The sequence below is a fragment of the Choloepus didactylus genome, chromosome 13, assembly GCF_015220235.1.
Source record: "Choloepus didactylus isolate mChoDid1 chromosome 13, mChoDid1.pri, whole genome shotgun sequence".
In the NCBI taxonomy this organism is placed as follows: Eukaryota; Metazoa; Chordata; class Mammalia; order Pilosa; family Megalonychidae; genus Choloepus; species Choloepus didactylus.
In genome coordinates, this window is record NC_051319.1 from 88,970,431 (window position 1) to 88,995,113 (window position 24,683).

Consider the following 24,683-nt stretch of genomic DNA (forward strand, 5'->3'; position numbering starts at 1 on the left):
AGTGCACAATATCACAAGATATAAAGCAAGATATAAAGCATGATATAAAGATACCTCATATTTTCTTCCCATACCCTTGTTGCAGCTTATTTAAATTATTGTGTGACAACAGAATGATACAAGTCTTGCAATATCCTGCCCTCCAAGTACCAAGTCATTAAGACCTCCTGTACATAAGTGGAAGAAGTGCTGTCCTATGGAAAATATCTAAGGCCTTAACCTGCTAAGGAAGGACTTTCCAAGGGTCCCTGACACACTTGACTATTTGGAGATACGCTTCCTGTCTCTGAGCTTTCCTCCTATTGAGCCAACTTGTCTAGAATAAAATAAATGAGCACGAACTTTTTTCATGCTCTGAAGTGATTTATCACAAAACAGAAACTTGACTTTGACAGATCTTTATCTGTCACTCAAAGTGTCTGCTTTCTCCATAGATGACATTCCATTCTATCATTCACAACAAGTCATCTTGTCAGGAAGTATACTGAAGCCAAAACATGATTTTTCTTAATTATTTGTCCTGTAAGAGAAAAAAAAAAAAAAAAAAACCCTTTCAGTGCATGGTTCGCTGCCTTATAGAAGAATGCTCTTAATACAGTTTTAAGGCAAGATATGTTTACCCACAAATTCAGGATTTGTAAATGATAAGGGTTAACATTGACATAGCGACTCTTATACTTTACATATTGAAACAGGCTGGACTTGGTCAGAAAAAAAGAGCCATTATAAGTATTTGGGGACTAAGAGGTTTAATACTGGCATAAGGGCTCACATGAACACAGAATAGTCTAGAGGAGTGAAGACATGGAAGACTATCGCTTGAGGTTTAGAGAAGTGGTCATTACAGTCTGCATACCTCCGTGACCTCAAAGTGCAGTTTGTGAAGAGCTCTGGAAGCCTGTCACTTCTGACCACTACAGCCTTCTGAAGAGTAACAGCTTCTGCTTCACTGTGCCTTCCACATCTCACGTGAAACCCTTTCATTGGAAAATTCCAAACTGGAACTGGTACAGGAAAGAGGATTTTAGGAAACAGTTTCTAGTCTTAAAAGGGGCTGACAGTGATGGTGCCAGATTGACAGCATCCTTTTGGGCACAGTGCTCTTTTTGTCAGTGCTGCCTCTGTATCTATCCCCTTTATCCATATTACCATATTAGATCCCAAATGAAAATAACAATAGCGTCATGCTTCTGCCTAATACAATGCAACTATCCTACATACAGCTGAAGGAAGACATGCTAACCTCTGCCTAAAAGAGAAGACACAAGCTTCCTGGACTCTGTTCATCTCTGGTGATATTTATTCTTCCAGCTGAGTTTCACTCCTGCTTTCTAGCACTTAGATCCTGAGATTTGGATGAAACATTATCAACACACTTACATTAGACAGTATGGGGCTGAGAGAAAAAAGAAAAATAACTGGTAAATAAATGCAAATATATTTATATCCACACAAGATAAAAATTCACAAAACTTTTATAATCAGTTTCTGAACTGGTCACATGACTATGGTTAGTATTTATAACTTCTTTTTCTCCAGTTCTCATTCCATGATTCCTTTGCCCTCAGAAAGAACTTTAGCTTGTTGGGTTCACCCAAACCTTTGGAAATTAAAACCACTAAACCAGTAGAGCCCAAAGTTGCTAAGACGCTAAGAAAAAATTTGCTAGTGGCCCATTCTGGTTAATAATAACCAAAGTATGCTAGTTTTCTATTGCTGTGTAATGAATTACTACAAGATTAGTAGTTTAAAACAACACACTTTTACCATCTCACAGTGTCCATGGATCCGGAGTCCAGGAACAGTTTAGCTGGGTCCTTTGCTCAGGGTTTCACAAGTCTGAAATCATGATGTTGGCTGGAATACTTTCTCATCTGGAGGCTCAACTAAGGAAGGATCTACTCCCAAGCTTTCCTCAGGAAATTGGCAGAATTCATTTCCTTGAGCTGTAGAATTCATAGTGGCTTATTTCTTCAAAGCCAGGATTAAGAGACACAGGGAGAGGTGAGGGAGGGAAGAGAGAGACAGAGAGAAAATCTGCTCCTTCCATGAGTCCGGTCTTAACTTCGGTAAAGGCCTCATCCTTTCTGTTAGGGGCTCACCAGATTAGGCCAGGCCCACCCAGGATAAACTCCCCTTTGATTGTTAAAGTCACCTGATCAGAAGCTTTAATTACATCTGAAAAACCCTTTCATCTTTGCAGTATAATATAATGCAGTAATAAAGGTAATACTCCATTACCTCTGCCAAATTCTATTGGCAATTCTATTTGCCAGTTCTATCAAAGGTCCCCCTCACTTAGGGCAAAGACAATAGGGGGAGTGTATCATGGTGTCACCACAGGGGTCACAAGGAACCATTTCCATTTCCACTCCTGAATGAACCCTATGAGCCAAGTACTATTTTATCCCTTCTTTTAAAATGAGGAACTAATGTAAAGAGATATTTTTAAAACTTGGCGAAGGGTACCCTATGGTAAAACAAACAAACAAACAAACAAAAAAACGGAGCTGATCTATGAATCCAGGCATTCTGAGTCCAGAACCTATGCTGCCCCGGCCACGATCTACAGATGGAAAAGTACCCACCTGGGGCACTCCTTTCCTTTTCCTTGAAAGGGATATACCCTCAGGCAGTAAACAAGGGAAAATGCCAAAATGACACAAAGGACACAAAGTAGAATTTTTAGGATAACAGTTAAAGATAGCCTTGTGACACCAATTTTTTATTTTTTCTATCTTTCTGAGGGAATGGGAAAGCAATGAGATGTATTGAGGACCTTCTCTATGCCAGGCATTTTGAAGGCTTTTTAATGTGTATGTCCACATTTTAACCCTTTTGACCACCTAGTGGATAGGATTTTTTTTTCCCGATTTTAGTTATAAGGAAACAGGCTCAAAAATTGACTATGCAAGTCACACAATTGAAAATGACTCACCCAGCACTCAAAGCCAGGTGGGCCTTAGAGAGAGCCATTTGTGACATTTCCTTGACCAACAGCTCATTTACACACACTCTGGTATATGAAAGGCAATAACATGTCAGTAAATAAACACAATCCAGATGAAGACATTTAGTGATAGTATAGTTAATTTTCTTTATCCCAAATATTTTCTATCTATTCATTTGTCTTTATCCAAAATATTTTCTATCTTCTCTACAGTTTTGGTCACTCACTCATGATATGTCTATTTGCAAAGATTATGAGTTTGCTTTTGTTAATGTTTGGTCTCAAATAGACACTTAGCATTAACTATCTTCAAAGTAACTGGAAGCTTGATTTAAGTCTTTTAAAGGAACTTTCTGCTTGTTGTGTAAGACACAGCTTTGTGTGTTGTTTTAAATTAAAGGATGTTTTTGACAAAAACAATAGAACTCTTCAATCCACAAATCAAAGAATACTTCTAGTGGAAACAGTCACATAAACCATCACTTTAAATCTGATGCATCAACCAAAAACATACTTTTCATATGTGCTTTTATTTATTAAGTTATTATTGGTACAGCAAATTATATCCTTTTATAAACAAGACAGGTGAGATTCTTTCTGGATTGAGTTTGATCTTTTTTACTTTTCAGGTTTTGAAGGTCAGTTTCCCATATGTGGTCACAGGGCCCCAGCCTACAGAATTTCACATACAGAATTGTAATCACAACTTCCAAAGCTGGCTTTGGGACTTGTCTCTCTAGATAAGTTCCCAGGAATCAGGAGCATCCAAGTGTTCAATTTTGACTTGCATGTGTGATAGGACCAATCAGAATACTTTATTTATTTCAGTTAAATAGAATTGTCCAGTATGTCATTCAATGCTTTTGAAATAAAAACTGAAAGGTGAATGAATGTTAGCACTTTCACTGTCAACTTGCTTCATATATCTGGGCTTCCAAATTTTTTCTGTGCAAATACAGTGGGCAGGTTCAGTTGTCCAACCCAATATGCATTCCCAAACCACCATTCCTTTTGGTCATCAACATTGAACCGAGAAAAGCTAAAAAGTCCTTCTTCTAGCTTACCTAGGAGGCTATATAACACAGTTTGGTCAAGGAAACATAAACAGATATCTTGTGGGAATGCAGATAGCCTTCTGAGAAAAATTTCACTTTTCTGATGAAAGGGAAAGTCATTGCTTGTGCTCCCTTTTGCCCTATTTTCCTTTTCTTCTTTACTGGAAAGCAAGTGTGAGTCCTGGATCTCTATACCTATCCAAAAACTGTGAAAATGAAAGAACAATATGCTGAGCATGGAGGAGTGAAAAGATAGAACTTTGGTCCCTGCAGGTAGCTTTGTGCCACAGAACCAAGGCGAAAGGCTGCCCATTTCCAGATCTCTTATTATATGGGCAAGACTATTCCACTATGCTGGAATCACTGCCAGTTGTGTCTCTGTTACTCAAAAGTGAAAGCATTCCTTTACCTCATTCTTCAAGTAATAATAATGATGTTTATAATAATAATTAAACCAACAAAAATAAACTAAGGCATATAGTGCTTACCGTGTGGTAGGCAAGACTCTAAGTTCTTTGGGCTTACTAACTTATTTAATCTTCTTAACAACCCTATGGAATAGATATTAATATTATGATGCCCATTTTACATTTTACATCTGAGGCAACAGGGGCAAATAGGTTAAGTATACTTAAGGTCATATAGCTAATCACAAACAATGGTGCAAGGATATAAGGCAAAGACCTAGAATGAGGGCTTGTAATGTTATAATGAGAGAAACATAGCGCCATGATGACAGTATGGTAGATGGTTAAGAACATGGGCTTTGGAGTCAGACATATCTTGGTTTAAATCTAAACTCTGTCACTTATTAGATGTGTGATCTTGGGCAATGTAGGAAAAATCTGAGTCTCGGTTTACATAAAGGGCTCCGGTGTATCTCCTTAATTAGAATAAAGAAAATATAAAAATATCCAGTCATTTTACTGATTTGTTAATGCTCCAAAGTAGCTCATAATCATCATCAATCTCATCATCATGGTCAAACTCTCTTGAGTAGTTACTGTGAGTCAATAATATGGGTACACATTTTATTGTGTAAAATCTCATTTGATCTCATGTCACCCTTAAGAAGTAGGTGCTATTATTTTTCCCTTTTGCAGATGAGGGGAACTGTGATTACAGTGCTATTGGGCAGTAGAAGCAGGGTTCATACCCAAGTGTGTCTGATTTCAAAGTTCATGTTCTTAATCACTACACCTGACCCTCCCATGTAGTAGTCACTACAGACACAAGTAATAACCAGAGAAGTTTCCTATTTTCAGAGGAGTGGCCTCAGGGCAGACCAATAAGGAACAGTATTTAAACACCATGCTAAGGCAATGCAGAAAGATTAAAGTCGGTGATATGTTGATGTGTAGTTTGTGCCTTGATTCCAAATTTTGCCCAGAAGATATTGCAAAATTACTTATTGTGTGTGTGTACATGCACGGGTCATCTTTCTTCTGTTGTTACTTCTGGTGGTACACTGCTCTATGATTTCCCTAGATCGCATTTGTTGTAGGCTACTGGGAGAAGTATAGAATGAAGGGAACATGCAGGCTGGCATGGGGAGGAGGGTGGTGGAGAACTCCTCTCCATTTGGCCCCTTCCTGCCCTCTGAGTTCTGGAGACACATTGTGTCCTTGAAGGGAACAATGGAAAAATCGAAAACATTAATATTAAAGATTTTAGTAGGGACATATGCTACCCTTTCCAGAAACTGGAATAGGTATTGTTCAAGTGATTTAAATTCCCTAAAAGATCATTCTGCTGTCTTATTTCAAGACTAATGAGCTGAATATGAACAGTTTGGCTAAGGAAAGAAAAAAAAAATAATTTTGAAGTCTTCTTCCTGTATTTTAGTCACAACCCCATCAGCTAAAAATTAACGATTGTCATTTACATCCTACTGTGTAATCGTAACATAGATCATGATGCTTTACGTATTTCAACTGTGCCATCCAATCATAGGATAGTGAATTCTACTGGCAAAATTGAACAATTACCTTTAAAAATCACTTGGCATTTTGGAGGATTTTAGACAAATAAAAGTGAACATTATGCCCAGGCAAAATATTAATAGGAGACTGTGGAACAATCAGTCTTTGCTTAGCAATTTGGGAACATATGGTGATACATTTAAACCAAAGGCCACATTCAAGTTTGAAACAGCCCTTGTGCAATGGAGCCATGTAATAACTCATGGCATTGATTATATGAAATGCAGCTCCAGGCTTCTTGCCTGCCTCACTGTTGTGTAGGTCCACACTGGGTAGGTAATAAGAAAAGCAAATCCAACAAATATTTACTGAGCATCAGGCATTATAATATAAGCAATATTTGAAAGAGAGAATGTGTTGAGTACCACTACTGCCCTCATGTAGCTTACAGTTCTAGTGAGACAGAAACTATTTGTTGAGTGACTTGTTATGCAGTATACAAAGGGCTGTATTAATGAAACCACAGAATGCAGTAAGTGCTTGTAGGAGAGGCAACACACCCAAATGTGGATGGTCAGAGAGTCTTCCAAAGAGAAAAGAAGTCTGAGATGAGACCAGAATTAGTTACACAGAGCAAGAAGCATGCAAGAATGTTCATGACAGAGAGAACAGTAAGAATCTCAAGAGGTAAGTGCAAGAAATAGTGAGCATGGTTTTTCCAGGTACTGAAACACATTTAATGTGAATGGATTGTTGACTACCACATGGACAGGGGAAATGGAGGAGGCTAGGGAGGGAGTTTGAGGCCAGAGCAGGCGTGGCCTTGTAAACCATTTAAAGAAGTTTAAACATTATCCTCTGATATGATATTATCTTTAAATCCTTTGGAGGATTTTAAACTGAGGAATGGTATGATTAAGTTTGTGTTTAACATTCCTGCCATGAGTACAAAAGGATGAGAATTTGGGACTAACTGTGAATGCATCACAGAGCATACCCAAGGAAATTGATTACTTAAAATAAAAATTTGATTTCTGCTTGATTTTTCATGACTTGCTTCTTTCCCCATCTTCACCCCAATCTAAAACTAGAGTGCCATATTAATTTAAGAATGAGACTTACTCTTTGACATTTTAGAGTGGAAAGCTATAGCCAAGTTAGAGGAAGGGTAATTTCATATCACTCTTGACAAAGGATGATCTAATGATTAGAACTGTGTGAGAATGTAATAGGCAATCTCGAGAAAGAAACTCTCCATTCCTGGGAACATTTTCAGAAGGCTAGATGACCACTGATAAAGGGATGTTGTAGAAGAAACTACTATTTTCCTAGACAATTCTACTATATGACCTCTAGAGTTTCTTCTGGCTCTTAGCTTAGATTAAGCTTCTAGTTCTGGTTAAGCAAGGTTCTAACATAATTCTTAGATTGCTGCCTTGTCTTAAATTTTTTGCGTCATTACTGCTGTTCTTTTCTAAGTATAGAGGGTAAACTTTTCAGATGTTAAGACTCTGTATTTCCTATTATAGGACATGCAATGAAATGAGTTAGGAAATGAATTGTTTGTGTTCTGCACTGAATTTTTATAGACCCTGATGCCTGGTACAAGGATAATTTTCATGACTGCAGGTAGTAACATTTCTCTTGAAATTGCTGCTCCATTTTGAAAACATCTTGGAGAAATAAAATGAGCAATATTACTCAAAGACATAATCCAGGACATACCATTTCCAAAGGTCTTATTATACACACTTGGGCATGGTAGTGCTTATCCAATTAACTGCATTTTCAACCAAGGCATGTTCTCCTTTCTCCACACTCACACCTCCAAATGCATTCACATATTAGAAAATGAACATGTCTCCATTATTGGAGATTCATGGTTGCTGTCACCGGCAAATTTGGAAGATTTTCCACAAGCTAAAGGAAAACATAGGGAATAAAAGCTCAGCAATCACTGAATTGTCAGGGGTATTCAGGACTTCAGTCTTGTTTTAATTCTGTGCCTTTTCAGTAGTTGCAAATTCGATGTGCTACAAGATTTTATTTAGAAGGGTCTTTTTCCTCAAGATGTATTTAGCATACATAGTTTGTTATGATCTACTTCCCTTTGGGCTTGAGAACAATAATCACAGAAGTTATTAGCCACCTTGATGAATATTTTAGGATAAGGCTAATAAACTTTTAGGATTAAATACACAGTTACTTTCTCCCCTTGTAATACATTCTAATGTTGAAACTGATATATGCAGCTCAGAGGGCCAAATATAATTTTCTGGAGGGATTTTTTTTTATTTTTAAATGACCTTTGTGCGTAGTGAGTCTGCTCTGTTTTGGTTTTCAGGAAATGGACAAATGACTATATGAGACAAATTGTAATTAAAAATTTGTAAACATAAATTACAGAGATTTCCCTCATCACTTGCTGATTTTCTGCACTAATGGTACTTATAAGTCCAATAAGGGCAATTGGATTTTCCCAGTTAGTTGGAATTCATTACTTGACTATTTCATACCTATGCCCTACATGGTAAAAAATGAATTTATAATTACTCCTCTATCCTCTCACTTTCATCTCTTGTCCCAAGCATGGAGCGTAAAATTACAAATTGTTTGAGATTGTGATTTTCTGTTGTGAATGGTCCAGCTGAGATTATGGGAAATATGCAGAAAGAGGTTTCTACTAGCTGTGCTTAAGAGGACTGCTGCTAAGCACCCTCTTAAACCTAATGAAGGAAAATATTACTCTGGCTTCTGGTCATAAATTTCCTTGCTCTTACCTAAAAGAATACTTTCTTTATTCAGGATTCCGTACGCCACCCCCCCACCCCCCCTCCCACACACACACATCTGAGACGCAAAGGAATTTAAAGCCAACATGCAAGATCTAGAGGTTGGTCTGATTGACCAACCTAAAGACAGTGATCTCTATTGACAATGACTGACTCAGTAATGGAAATTCACACCAACGAGTTGTAAGGAGAGATTTAGGGGGTGGGGTGGAGGTTCTGAGGAAGGTCTTCCTTCTTCCTTGCTTTTCTCAGAGACTATTCAGGAATGGCTTCCCCTTTGTATTAGGAGAGACTAGGTTACCAGTACACTAAAATAACAAAGGTTTCTCTTCTTTTCTTTTAAGCAGGTAGAAAATTTATTGAGACCACATATGAAAGGAACATGTGGGCACTCTCGCAAAGACAGAGGTGAAAAGGACAAGAGAGGCCCCAGCAATGAGAGGGCATTTGCTTTTATAGATCAGCTTTACCTACTCCCCTTCCTCCGTCCTTATTTGGGGCTCTTTCTCCTACCCTCCCTCCTCTGCAGGGTGGTGCCAGTAGAAGATAGTGCATTTGGGTGGGTCAGTTGGCACCAGGTGTTTCCCATAGGTGGGTAGGCCCCAGGCAGAGTGTTTGTGCCAGACAGGCCCTCCCAACCTTGATTAACCATCCTCACTTGAGGGCTCCTTCACCGTCTCGTCTCTCCCCTCTCTCCCTGTTTTAGCCTGCCTCCTCTTCTCCCTCAGACAGTTCTAGTCCCTCAATCTTAAGGATTGCTGAGAGACGATGGTCTGTCTTTCGTAGCTGCTTCCTGCTTGTCAGTGGGTGTAGGCCCTGCCTTATGGGGTGCAGAACTTTCTAGCTATCTCATTTAAGTTGACGGGGAGGAGTCCAGTGGGGAGGTTGGAATGGCTGAAAATCCTTGCATCAGCATTAGTTTGGTGTGAAAAGAGTTCTAATCTGGAAGAAATAAACTTGGTAAGAAGCTTAAAAATGCAAGGGCCAATTAACAGCAAGAGGAGGATAGAAGTGAGCAGGCCTAGGACAGGCATTGGCTAAGAGAGACTGAGGAAGAGGGAAGGGAATGACCGTCTTTTAGGTCCAAGAGTGAATCCTAGCTGGGCTTATTCCTGCTCCACTGGGGAATAAGAGGGTGCATGTGGCAAGTTAAGGGATGCAGGAATGAGACTTAGAAGGGGCTCAATTGATCAGGCTGGGGCTTTGGCTGCCATGTCAGCCCAATTATTTCCTCAAGAGATGTTAATTTTATTTTTTTATTGTTCAGGTAATGAATTACAGCTATTTTTGTGGGCAAGAGCATGGCATTTAAGAGATTGAGTATCTCTTGGTGGTACTTAATTGGGAGAAAGCCTCACTCTTTTTACACTGCTCTGTGAGCATGTAGGACTAGGAAAGCATAGCCTTTTCCCTTGTCCTAGTTCTAGAGCTCAGATGAGGGCAATTAGTTTTGCTTTTTTGAGCTCAACTCCCTGGGGGCAGAGCTTTGGCTTCTCTCTAGTTTGACTTACTATCTCATACTTTGCCTTCTTTGCTTTTCGGTTAATGAAGCTACTCTTAGAATTAAAAATATTTGATAAACTATAGCAGCAGTTTTGTCCTGTTTTACCTTTACACATTTACTAGGGTTATATTAATTAACAGGTAGAAAATAATTTAAGTACTTGCCTTGTTTTTCTTTTAAAGCCCCTTTAGTTGAGAAGTTTTTTGACTTACAGTTGACTGACTAATAAAATAGGTTTTAAGTATTATTTGCCCTTCTCGGGAGTCAGGGTCTACTTGGGTATGTTTTTGCATAGCCTCCACCAGCCTTCCCTGAATAGGGCAGGGTTTTCCTTATTCTCCTGCGTTATACTCTGTAACATATTATAATTTACAGGTTTGATGGTATATTTTTTCATCCCTGCTATTAGACAAGCTGTCATGTGATCCCTGGCTTTCAGGTCTGCCTGTCCCCTCTGAGAGTTTCAGTTTGGATCAATATTTGGAACCACTACTGCTCCTACTTCATATTGGGCAGGCTGCAGCCAGCAAGTTGGTCTGCATGGCCCTGCGCTCCAGTCCAAACTGGACATTTTCCTTGGGAGTACAAGAAGAAAGAATGATTTGCACATCCCCCAAGTGAATTCAAAGGCTGATATTAGGTTTTTAAATTCTTCTGTAAAATTTGAGGGATCCTTCGAGACCTCCCTTTCTTACACTGTGCTAGATTGGCTGTAGAAAAAGGAACATGAACACGGTTGGTTCCTGTGTTCCCATTTGCTATTTCCTGAATGGGAAACATACTGTACTATTTCCCTTTTGTCTTCGTGGGGTTGTATGGGGCCCCACTGTGAACAAAGCCTGCCAGCTGGGTAGGGTGGAGGTGAAGAGGGTGTTGAGGAAGCTAAGGTCCCTACACTGGGGGATCTAGGGGCCTTGGGTTCTGGGACAGGGTCGTAGTGGGGAGGGCTAGTTTAAAGAGGATCATCTAAAATATCTGTCTCCTTCCACAAAGAAAGGTCATGAGGAGGAAGTTCCTGACAGTCCTCCTGGACATAATTTGCAAGAGCCCTTCATGGATTTATCCTGATATATGGCCGTAAAAAGCTCTACATAAGGAATATCTTGCCACTTTCCCTCCTCTTTACAAAAGAGATCAAATTGTAAAATAGGATTATAGTTGACGTAGGCTAATGCTGGCCATCCTCCAGGTGATATTGTGACCAGGCAGTATTGCAGTAGAAAATAAGCCTTTTCCTTTCTAGCTCTGTGGTTGGAAGATCATCCCAATTTTGTAGCAGGCAGCCCAGTGGTCTGTCAGCTGGAATACTGGAAGCACCAGCCATTTCTAAGGAAGACAGAGAAGAGAAAGGCAGATTTCTGGACCAGTGCCTGGCGTCCTGGATTGCCAGCATGCTTTTCTGAGCGCAGATCCCTTGATACCACAGGATCAGGTTCCCTATCCCAGGGCATTGCTGTGGGTCTTCAAAGACTCAGGAGAAGGGTGGCCCAGTACCATCCTGATGCTGCTGAGCTGACTCACTCGTCTTCCTGAATGTCTGTGCTTTTTACTTACTATCTAGATTACTGCCTAAGAGAACAGAAAGGATTTGCCACAAACAAAGAAACTCTAGGAAGGGACTCTCCTGTGTGCCAGTCCTGGGGGTAGCCAGGATTGGGCCAGAGGGAAGAAACACATGGCAAAAATATAGGGCTCCCGGAAAAGGCGAGTAAAATGTGGCTTAGTACGCTTTTCAGGCAATTCATGGGGTCTAGATATGGGCATTTTATAGGACAGGGCCAGGAATGAGGCTCCCTCGGTCCCTTAGAGCAAAGATCTTTTTTTAAGAAAGTGAACATGCACTCAGTTTGCTTCACCAGCCAATGGTTTCCCCCCTGCGCAGGGCAGGATTTTAAAGAGGGCTAATAGTAGAATGTGTCGTGACTCCAGATGTATTAGCAGACGGAGAGATAGAAAGACCTGGAAAGAAAAAGTAAGTAGCCGGTCATTACAGTGGTGCAGTGAGCAGGCAGAGAGAAAGAGGACCTGATGGCCCACTGAGAAGAACAAGGTGGCTTACTGGTTCTCAGTGGAACACACCAGGAGAACTCACCCAGAGACTATGGATGAAGTTTATATCAAAGCCCATCCTACCTCTGGACTTCTGGGCCTGTGAGCTGATAATTTCTGTAGGATTTAAGCCAGTCTCAGATGAGTTTTTCTGTAACTCATAGCTAAAATTACCTTAACTTGCATACATTTATTGCCAAATGCTCTTTGAGTGCATATTACCTGGCAGGCCCCATTCTAGAGAGAGTAGATACTGTGGTTTGTGATTCAGGCAGAGTCCTTGCATTTGGGGGCATTTCATTTAGGTGAGATTTATGTTAGAAATTCTGGATATTTAAAAAGTACACTGTAGCTCTGCCCACATGTAGTGTCCAACCCAATTTGCTTCAGTAAAGCAAGTTTTCATTATGTCTCCCTTTATATTCTAATGTGCGTTGTCAATATCACATTTAGGTTGGCCAATTTTGTTTACTCATTTGTACATTGAATTTGTACTTACTCAATATTCAGAATTTACTGAAACTTTATTCTGTGCCAGGCCCATGCTTGGCACTCAGGATTCAAAACTGAAGAAAAAAGTGATATCTATGGAAACATTAGTGAGAAATTACATGTCAGAGATAAAATGTTCAAAGTTTTGGGGAATCATAGAGTAGATGTCCCAGTTTTTCTTGGGCAATTAAGTAACTGACCTTTTCCCAATTTGGTGACTTGATCATTTGATTCACAAATAAAATAATTAAGGCAGCCATCAAAAGCACATAACTAAATATCACCTGATAAATAAAAGTGGGAGGTCTTAGCTGTGAAGTGGATGCCCAATAATTCTTATAGAATTGTGGGGTGATCTAGGATATTTTCATTAACCAGATAAAATGAAGTCCCAGATTAATGCTCTTTGTATTACTACACAAATAGTTTTCCATGCTATTATTGTCTTAGGATTAATGTAAGGAAAGGAGGAGGATATGAATCAAAGAGATACATACGATCCAGTGTAGAATCAGTGGCTTTGCAAATCCAAAAAAGCTAGGGACTAAAAAGAAAGAACAGGGACTGATGGAAGACTAGAGGAAAATACCAAAAAAAGGTAAAGAGCAAGTGAGGCTCACTGATGTGGGTGAAGACATGATGGTCTAGAGAATATGGAGGTTCTGGATGAAGAGGTAAAAATAGAATAAAAGGAATGGGAGTGCCAGAGAAAATAAAATTCCTAGAAGTAACCAAAAGAGAACTTGCTATATGTTACTGCAGAAACTGAGTAGAAAAGCAGATGCTCACTATTTATTTCCTTGCTTTGGACCCTGGCTTGAGGGGGAATGGGCAAAATACTTGGACAGTGGGGACCTGGCTATCTATTCAAATTCTACACTTTTGAAGATCACAGAGAAGCAACAGACTTTCAATAGGAGCTTGTGGATCATTATGTTTCTATCCAGGTTGTATTTTTGATCCATTCTGAGTTATGTTTTACAACAATAGAAGCCAAATAAAACCTGAAGTAAAGGTTATATATTTTTCTTTTCTAAAGACATAGAAATTAATGAGTTTTGGAGGGTGTGCCGGATTGGATGTATTATGTCCCCCAAAATGCCATTATCTTTAATGCTATCTGTGGGGGCAGATGTATTTAGTGTTGATTAGATTGGAATTCTTTGAGTGTTTCCATGGAGATGTGACTCAATCAACTGCAGTGAAATGTTTGATTGAATAATTTCCATGGAAGTGTTACCCTGCCCACTCAGGGTGGGTGTTAATTGAATCACTGGAGCTATAAAAGGAGTTCACAGACAGAAGGAGCTCAGAACAGCTGTGAGTGATCTTTTGGAGAGCAACTGAGAGTGACATTTTGGAGGAGCTACAGCTTACAGTGACATTTTGGAGAACGCAACCTAGGAGCAAGCAGACGCCTAGAGACGAACATTGTGGGAGAAAGCCATTTTGAAACCAGAACTCCAGAGTAGATGCCAGGCATGGGCCTTCCCAGCTAACGGAGGTTTTCCAGACACCATTGGCCATCCTTCAGTGAAGGTACTCTATTGTTGGTGCCTTACCTTGGACACTTTATGGCCTTAAGACTGTAACTTGGTAACCAAATAAACCCCCTTTATAAAAGCCAATCCATTTCTGGTATTTTGCATAACAGCAGCATTAGCAAACTGGAATGGGGGAGAGAGAAGAAAGGGAGTTAGGAAGTAGAACTGAGTGGAGGATCAATGAACCCCTTGCATTCCCCATGTTGTATTATGCTAGACTCTACAGATTCTTACACTACTTGATCTTCTCTACCAGCATTATCCAGCCCTAAATGTCCCCTGAATACATCAGCACTATCAAGGACAGAATTACTACTAGTCCTGGATTTATCAGAGATATAACACATTAACTCTCTTTCTCTGCTTTATTCATTTGAGTTGGGTTTTGTGCCATTTGCAATTAAATGAGCCCCTATGGTAGCTTCTAAAATTATCTCACTGTTGTACAGGCACCACACTTAGAGAAACTCTGCTTTGATGCAAGATACTTGAATAATGCAATGCTTAGGCCCTGCAGCAGGCTACTCAATCTACCAGTAGTTGTGAGATTTCACTGCCAATCTTTTTAACACCTGCTTGATGATCTCATGTCAAGATTCCTTCATTAAACATTTTCTAAATCCAGCTCAAAGGAAGTGTTCAATGCCTCTCCTAACACCATATAACCACTCTTTGCTTTATAGTAGCAATTTCAAACTTTGATGAATTTGCCTGTCTACATATCTCAGTTCCCCAAATACTGGGAACTCTTTGAGGGCACAGACTATGTGTGCTTTTATAGTCACGTGATTAAGATAATCCAGCATAATCCAAAATGAATCAATTTTTACCAGACCACCTGCTTTCTAAAGTGAGGGTCTGGCAAAATTCTAGGAAGAGGATTCTAAGATTGTATCTAAGGTGAAAGGGGAGATCCAAAACAGTTGCATCCAGATGATTCCAGCTATGAAAATTATTTTCTAAATATTGAAATAAGAAAAGAAAGGTTATATATATACATATGTATCTACCTATATATTTTTTCAAATAGAGTCATTAGTGAGAGATTCCTTGCATGTAGTTGAACTCAACTAAAAGTTTAGCAATAGATGAAAAGTTGGTACAGAGGAGTTGGGGGCTATCTCTCATCTCTGAGGATGACGTTGTGACAATCAGCCACTTGTCCCAACTCTGTCCTTTCTTGCCATCTTTAAGATAAAATCCTGATTTTCCCAACCTTGATTTGACCCAGGGAGATCATTTTCATTTCCTCTTCTTTGGCTTGAATTTCCACATAAATGTTTCAATGGGTATTTGATGTTTGCCTTTCCAATATTCATTCCTTCTTTCCCTCTTCCTGCTGTACTCCAAATTTCCCAGTTATGTAGTTGAGTGGAATTTATCTCACTCCCAGTTCTGTGATTTACCCCTAGTTTTCTTAAGCCACAGTGAGGGACTCAGACATGGATATAAGACCCCATATAGGCCAAACAGCATCAGTGAGACTCAATTGGAGCCATTTGGTTAAGCTGTGAGAAAGCAGAGTATCTCTTCTCCCAGTGGACTTGGACAAGGAAGTGTGGTACTCCTGATAGCCAACCAACTTGCAATCACATGGAAAGAGCCTTACTGAAAATGGAGCTAATTCTGAGAAATGGAGAAAGAGAGGTAGGGAGATGGAGAGACACTGGGGGAGGGAGAGAGGGGGGAGGGTGGAAGGAGAGGGACAGGAGAGAGAGAATGTCAATCAGAAAAAATGGGAAGAAAAGGAGAAAAAAAAGAAGAAAATGGGTTGAGGGGCACATCATTTGAGTCTTTGATAAAGCCACATTGAAGTTATTTTAATGCCTAAGTCACCAGTAACTTAAGCTAGTTGTATGTGTGTGTGTATTTGTGTGCATTTTTGTGTCTAGTCTAGGAATTTCAAGCCCCAAACCCTACCTAAATGGGAGTTTCTGGGTTTTGTTTTAAACTGTCATATTTTTTTTTTTTTTTTTTGTATCAGGAAAAAATATCAATATAGGAGATAGAACTTCAGTCTAGCTTATACGTCAGTGTGAAATGGAAATAACTATTTCCTTATTTTAAACTGTATCTCCATAATGCTGCAAGCTGTTGCTTTTCTTTCTATTACTTCCAACAAATCATTTAAGTCCTATAAATATTCACTAGTATCTTAGAAATAGAACTTACCAGGTGTTTTAAAGAGTCAGCTGTATTAAATTGTCCTCCAAATTTTCCACCAAATAAAGTGATAAAAATGAGGACTCTGAAAGATCTTATTTTCTTTCTTCTATGACTCCTTTAGAGAGAGCTAAAGAATTGGGGTAGCTGGTGGTGGATACCTGAAACTATCAAACTACAACCCAGAACCCATGAATCTCGAAGACAGTTGTATAAAAATGTAGCTTATGAGGGGTGACAATGGGATTGGGAAAGCCATAAGGACCACACTCCACTTTGTCTAGTTTATGGATGGATGAGTAGAAAAATAGGGGAAGGAAACAAACAGACAAAGGTACCCAGTGTTCTTTTTTACTTTAATTGCTCTTTTTCACTCTAATTATTATTCTTGTTATTTTTGTGTGTGTACTAATGAAGGTGTCAGGGATTGATTTAGGTGATGAATGTACAACTACGTAATGGTACTGTGAACAATCGAATGTACGATTTGTTTTGTATGACTGCGTGGTATGTGAATATATCTCAATAAAAAATGCATTAAAAAAATGAAACTGTATGCACAAACACAAATAAACAATTAGTCCAATTTGAATAAATTGAAAGGGTATGGGGAAGGAAGAGTGTGAATGAAATACAGGAAAGTTGGCTGCTATAGCCAGTGTTTACTCACAACTTTGGAATCATTTTGGCTTCATCTGAATGTTAAAAAGAAATGATATAATGAATTTAATTTACTAAATATACTCCTATCACAATTTTATAAGTTTTTGCCTAAAGGGCAAACACACAGCTTTTTTTTTTAAAAAAAGATAAAATATAAAACAAATTTCATGACCTGGCAGAGTTTAATTTGTCCATTTTGTACACCAGCATGCTCACTACAAAATGGAGTACATATGGAAATCAGGGAGCTAAATTAAGCACCTCTTTTTGAGAAAGCAACACAAATAAAACTAATCTTTTTTTTCTTAAGAGTCAATATTGTGGTAGTGCTTAGGAGCACCCATTTTTGGAGTCAGATAAATCAGGGTTTAAATCCTGTATTTTGCATCTGTGTGACCTCTCCAGTTTTTTGCCATCTGTAAACTGAAAATAAAAATGGCATTTCCCATGTAGGTTTATAATAAGGATTAAAAGAGACAATGGAAAGCGATGTGTTGAACACTCAACTATGACGTGGGAGCACATCTTGGTGACTGTAAATGGGTATGTCCAAAATCATATATTAAGACATAAAAGAGTCAAAAGATAGCTTTGAGAGGGAAATAAATGTGGACATGACATTCCATCCATTTACTAATTCAATGTATGTTTATTTATTCAGGCCACGGGCTCTAGAGTAATTCTTCCTAGATTTGAATCCCAGTTCTTCCACCCAATTCTCTTGTACTGTACAATATATCATTATAGAAAGATGAATTCATTGCATGATATGTATATATATATATACACACATATATATAATACACAACTGTGTATGTGTGTGTCTGTATACACACAATTAAAAGAATATTGAGAAAGGGAACGCTAAGCTTGGGCTCCTCTTCCATGAACCACAATAGGAAAAGTAAGGCCAACTTCATGTGTTTCCCTTTTTTCAAGGATCATGAGGATCACATTTCTGCTTATGCTCTGCCTGTTGTCCAATGCCAGAAAACAGTTGACTCAAGTTTTATTTCCTAGTTTCATAGTTGTTTACCATGGGAGGGTAAGTTTAATACCAACTACTCTATCACAGTTGTTAAGTGGAACTCCTAAAATTCAATTTTAGTATTTTCTAATTTTCATTATGATTTTTTTTTTAGTCTGTGAGTTTCTTAGATTTTTCTTAAATTTCAGATACTTTTTTCCTTTATTCATTTTGTTGTTGTTGAGTTCTTACTCATTTTATCATTTTTGAATATGGTCTGTGCATACAGCAATTGTTTCTAATTTGATGATGTTAGCATGAGAATAGAACACCTAGTCAATTTTCTTAAATGCTTGATTAAAATGTCCCTTCATTCTCCATTTTTTATGATTCAATTGTCTTTTCTATCCTATAGATGAAGATTTTAATTGTACTCTTCAGAACCCCACTAATTTTACTAACTTTTTTGTCAGTTTAATGCAACTTTTTATAGAGAGAATTGTTAAAATATCTTAATATATGGAAGAAGTTTTCACTTTTCTTTATAGAGCTGTTAACATTTTTCTTCATATAATCCAAGGCTATATATTACTAAGTTTTAAATTGCTTTTGTGTGTTGGATTCTCCAACAGATGTTGAGATAGAGTCTTGGAATTAGATACTTTTTAGGGATCAAACTATAAAAACAGGGAAAGAAAGAAGGATTGTGCAGAGAAAGAAGTCAGAAGACAACACAGACCTCAGAAAGTCTGGGACAAACTGGCAAGAAACTTTGAAGCAAATACTGCCTTTCAGATTGTTTTGCACTAGGCTGAAGTGGCTGGGATTTTAAAACCCACCTCGTTCATTCCCCAAATTCAGGCTGCCGCAGCCAGGGAGTGGTTGGTTGTAGTTAAGGCAGACAGAGAGATGAAGGTTTTCTATGGATGATACTTCATGCAATTGAGCAGAAAGTTCTTCTTTAAAGTTGTATCTGGGCATGTATCTCAGTATCTAATACAGACCAATTATTGTGCTGTTCAGATTTACTTTTCCATGCATATTTTAGGAACACACTTTTTTTTTTTAAAGGGGGAGGAAAGGGGAAGGAGAAGGAAAGTAAGTGGGACAAAATACAGCTTCCACAGCTTCATCTGCTACTCACTGTCTCCTTTTCTCACTGTGCATTCTAGATCCCCCACCCTCAGCGACCCCTTCTGTTGACCTCATTGGCTTCCCTGATAGTGTAACACAGACCCTCATCCTTGAAATGTCTGAACCCTTGGTCTCCATGTCCTTGTCAGACAGGGTTGTTCACAGGTGTTCAAGGGAATTGCAAGAGGCATCCAAATGAATCATCTCATTTCTTTATGTATTCTTTCCTTTCAGTAACAACATCCCTACCTCCTCCTAATTATCAGAATCAATCACCCCTGCAAGACAGTGACTCTTCTTGCCTGCTGGCCCCTGGACACAAGGAACTGAAAGTGCCCAGGTAGCAACTATAGTTTATTATTTAATGGAACTCTTACTGTTCCCCAGATGAAAGTATGTCCCTTGTGGGGACAGGATCACTAACCCTGATCATCTCAGAGTTGTGGGGAAGCACAAATGTTCTCAACAGGTCACTGCAAGCAATAGTAAATGGAACCAAGTTGGCTTCCACCCTTGGTTCTTGGACTTAAATCTGAGGTGCAGCCATCATTCATTCTTGACTTGCACCCATCAACTAAACCAATTAATCTGTACAAAGGTAGAACATTGTCCTCTTTCATCTGGTTAGGTGGGGTCCCCAAATAGTCATAGACATGAAGACATGAACTGAGGAAGGTCATTAGTACAGAAATATTGGGTGCCATTGATGCCCGGGCTACCTGCTTGTTTTAGTTTTCCAGCTGCTAAAACAAATATTTTACAATGGATTGGCTTAAACAATGGGAATTTATTGACTAAGATTTGAGGCTAGTTGAAGTCCAAAGTCAAAGCATCAGCAAGATGATGCTTTCTCCCTGAAGACTGTGGCATTCTGGGGCTGGCTACCAGTGATCCTTGGTCCTTGTTTTTTTTGGTTACATGGCAATGCACATGGTGATAATTTCTCCTTTCTCTTCCAGGTTCCATTGGCTTCCAGTTTCTTGCTCTTCCCTTGGCTTCTCTTTGTCCAAATTCCTTTGCTTATTAACGACTTCAGCCATATTGGATTAAGGCCCGCCTTCATTCAGTTTGGGCACTCTTTAACTTCAAAGGTCCTGTTTACAAATGGGTTCTCACCCACAGGACCAGGGATGGGGACCTGAATATGCCTTTTGTGGGGGACATGATTCAGTCACCAATACTGCTCATATAGCTTGCTTGCCCCTCTAATCCTGTTAGTGCTCAGTCCTGGATATAATTGCTTCAATTTGACAATGGGTTGTATTTGGCCTACCATATAAGCTATGGGTCTGATAGGATCCAGCTCTTGAAGGGAAGTTCTGGACACATATTTACATGGTCAGTAATTCCCTCTTTACCAGTGCTCAGTAGTATTTCAAAAATTGTTTTTTTTTCAAAATGTGTTTAATTCTTCACTGCTTATGGCATGGCTTTGTATTAGTGCCCTTTGGCTTGAGTTATGATTCTTCCTCAGGGTCTTTCATTTATTTTCCACCTCTGATATCTCCAACACCGTAGGGTCTGCCAAAGGCTATGGATCAAGCAGCAAGGCTATTTGACTGCAGCCTGGATCTGCTGCACAGCTCTTTCCTACTCTGGGTCCCAAGCTCAGCTAACATCCTGTCACATCATCTTGTATATGGGCGAACACAGCATATAGAATATGCTACCCACAGAACCTGCAGAGATCTAGCAGGCATTGTGTTTTCTTCTAATGGTGAGAGATTCAAGATGTAATGGTTTATCTTTTACTTTGGAGAGGATGTCCTCCATACATAGCCACTTGAACCTAAATATTATGTATGTGGCTGGCCCCTGAATCAATAAGGGATTTATCTTCCACCCTCTGGACAACATGTGTTTTACCAAGGCCTTTAGCATGCTAGTCATCTCTTGCTCCTCCAGCCTAATCATCCTACTCTTATGGAGGTCATAGGATGTTCTATGGGTGTGTAGGCTCTTCATATCTCTTTGTACTATATTATGACAGAGGGAAAGAGAGATAACAGCTGTAGGGTAAATGATAATTGCATACTGCCGTCTAGTCCATGTGAATTTGAATGGTTTCAGGTTTTATTTTTTTGTTATTGGTATAAAGGATAACTCATCCATCAAATTGTAAACAATATCCCATGAATCTAAGGCAGTATTTACCTTCTTTAGCAAAGGAGCAATATCTGGTACAGCAGCTACAATCAAGGCTATATATGGTTGAGCCTACCCTATATATGGTAGTCTACAATGATTTTCCAGGGTCATGAGTTTTCTGGCAGGAGGCACATGGTGAATACACAGAGACAATATGGAAACAGCATGCTATAGATCCTTGAGAGTGGTACTAATCTCTGCCACCCCATACTCTTCTAGGGAGTGATTTGCTTTTAAATTTACTTCATGGCTACAGGTAGTTGTTTCAGAGGCTCTACTTGGCTTTCCCCATAATAATAGCTCTTATCCCTCAAACCAAAGACCCAGTGTAAGGGTTACACCACTGGCAAATATGTTACTCCCAATTATAAATTCTGGGACCAGGGAGGTGACCACCAGATTTATCTGTGGGCCCAGGGGACCCACTGTAACCTGGACCTTGGCCAGGATTCCATTTATTACCTGGTCCTCATATACCCCATTCTACAGGATACTTTGCGTCTTTTGCTCTCAGTGTCAGCTCAGACTCTTGAATGCATAGCTTTCTAAGTAAGTGGGCATAGGACTCTGTGTGAGGACTGGGGAAATCATTACCATGTATATTTGGTGTGGTGCTGCAAGATCCTTCTTCCTTCGGACTCAGCCACTTTTTCAGTTACTAGGTCATAGGTCTGAAAACTAGCTCAGGTTTGGTGACTGGACAGTCGGTTATGACTTTTCTGGGAGGTAACCATACACAGTTTTCTGATTGTCTATTTTTCACCTCAGGATGCTACATTTTATTAACCATCTCCAAATCTCTCTTGGTTCAGTCACCTTTGGCTGCCACTCTGAACTTGCTACTCATTACAATAATTGTGACCCTGGATTCTGAGTTTTTAAGTGTCATTCCCTGTTCTCTATAGTGTCAAGGCTTTATCATTTTCAGTTCTATGAGCAAGTCCATTTCTACACAGCCTCTCCTGTAGTCAGTGCTGCACTCCTTAGTAGAGCCGCCACTGAGATTTTCAGTGATGGTTGTGCTCCTCTCACCAGCACGTTCCTTATGGCTTTGACAACTGGTATGTCCTCTGGGTCTTCGTGTGAAACACAATCATTTGGTGGGTGTTCTGACTTAACATAAGATACCTATTTCTGTGTGCCCACTTCCCTAAGCTTTTAATCCCCTCCTTGGCCATCTGCCATTTCAGCTTCACTCAGCACAAAACATCACTTTTCCCATGCTTCTGGGAACATCCTACTAGTGAATTTATACCCTGGTCCTTGCCAGGATATTAAATCCTATATCTCAGGGAGCACTTCAAATCAATAAACTATCTCTATCTTTTTTTTTTATTGGGATTGTTCAGATACCATACAAATATCCAAAGATCCAAAGTGTACAATCAGTTGCCCCTGGTACCCTCATACAGCTGTGCATCTATCACCACACTTAGTTTTTGTTCAATTTCTAGAAACTTTTCATTACTCCAGACAAGAAATAAAGTGAAAGATGGAAAAAAAAAAAAAAAAAAAAGAAAAGGAAATTCAAATCCTCCCATATCTCTAACCAACCCCCCTCAATTGTTGACTTGTAGTGTTGGTATAGTACATTTGTTACTATTTATGAAAGAATGTTGAAATACTACAAACTGTAATATATAGTTTGCAATAGGTATATATTTCTTCCCTATATGCCCCTCTATTTTTAACTTCTAGTTGTATTGTCATACATTTGTTCTGGTTCATGGAAGAGTTTTCTAATATTTGTACAGTTAATCATGGACATTGCCCACCATAGGATTCGTTTATACATTCCCATCTTTTGACCTCTAACTTTCCTTCTGGTGACATATATGACTCTAAGCTTCCTGTTTCCACCTCATCCACGTGTCATTCAGCACTGTTAGTTATTCTCACATCTTGCTACCGACACCTCTGTTCATTTCCAAACATTTAAGTTCTCCTAGCTGAACATTCTGCTCATACTAAGCAACCACTCCCCATTCTTAAGCCTCATCCTATATCTTGGTACCTTATACTTCATGTCTATGAGTTTACATATTATAGTTAGTTCTTATCAGTGAGACCCTGCAATATTTGTCCTTATGTGTCTGGCTTACTTCACTCAGTATATTGCCCTTGATGTTTTGACATCAATCCATTTTTTTTTTTTTTAAGATGGTTTTGTTCACACCCCATACATTCCATCCTAAGTAAACAATCGATGGTTCTCTGTATGGTCACATATTTATGTGTTCACCGCCCTCACCACTATCTATATAAGGGCATCTACATTTCTTCCACAAGGCAGGAGGGAGCGTCAAAGAAGGTAGAGAGGGAAAAGAAAGAGGAAAAACAATGACAGCCAGGAAGTAGCAAAAGGAAAAGCAACCCCAAATCAAAGTAGGGTAAAGAGTCAGACAACACCACCAATGTCAAGTGTCCAACACACCTTCCCTATCCCCCCCTCCTATCTGCATTTACCTTGGTATATCACCTTTGTTACATTAAAGGAAGCATAATACAATGATTCTGTTAGTTACAGTCTCTAGTTTATGTTGATTGCATCCCTTCCCCAGTGCCTCCCAATTTTTAACACCTTGCAAGGTTGACATTTGCTTGTTCTCCCTTGTAAAAGAACATATTTGTACATTTTATCACAATTGTTGAACACTCTAGATTTCACCAAGTTACACTGTCCCAGTCTTTATCTTTCCTGCTTTCTTCTGGTGTCTCACATGCTCCCAATCTTCCTCTCTCAACCATATACATAGCTATCTTTGTTCAGTGTACTTACATTGCTGTGCTACCATCTCCCAAAATTGTGTTCCAAACCACGCACTCCCGTCTTCTCCTATCACTTTGCAGTGTTCCCTTTAGTATTTCCTGTAGGGTGGGTGTCTTGTTCACAAAGCCTCTCATTGTCTGTTTGTCAGAAAATATTTTGAGCTCTCCCTCATATTTGAAGGACAGCTTTGCTGGATATAGGATTCTTGGTTGGCGGTTTTTCTCTTTCAGTATCTTAAATATCTCACACCACTTCCTTCTTGCCTCCATGGTTTCTGCTGGGAGATCCGCACATAGTCTTATTAAGCTTCCTTTGTATGTGATGGATTGCTTTTCTCTTGATGCTTTCAGGAGTCTCTCTTTGTCTTTGACATTTGATAATCTGAGTATTAAGTGTCTTGGCGTAGGCCTATTCAGATCTACTCTGTTTGGAGTACGCTGTGCTTCTTGAATCTGTAATTTTGTGTCTTTCATAAGAGATGGGAAATTTTCATTGATTATTATTACTGCCTCTGCCCCTTTTCCCTTCTC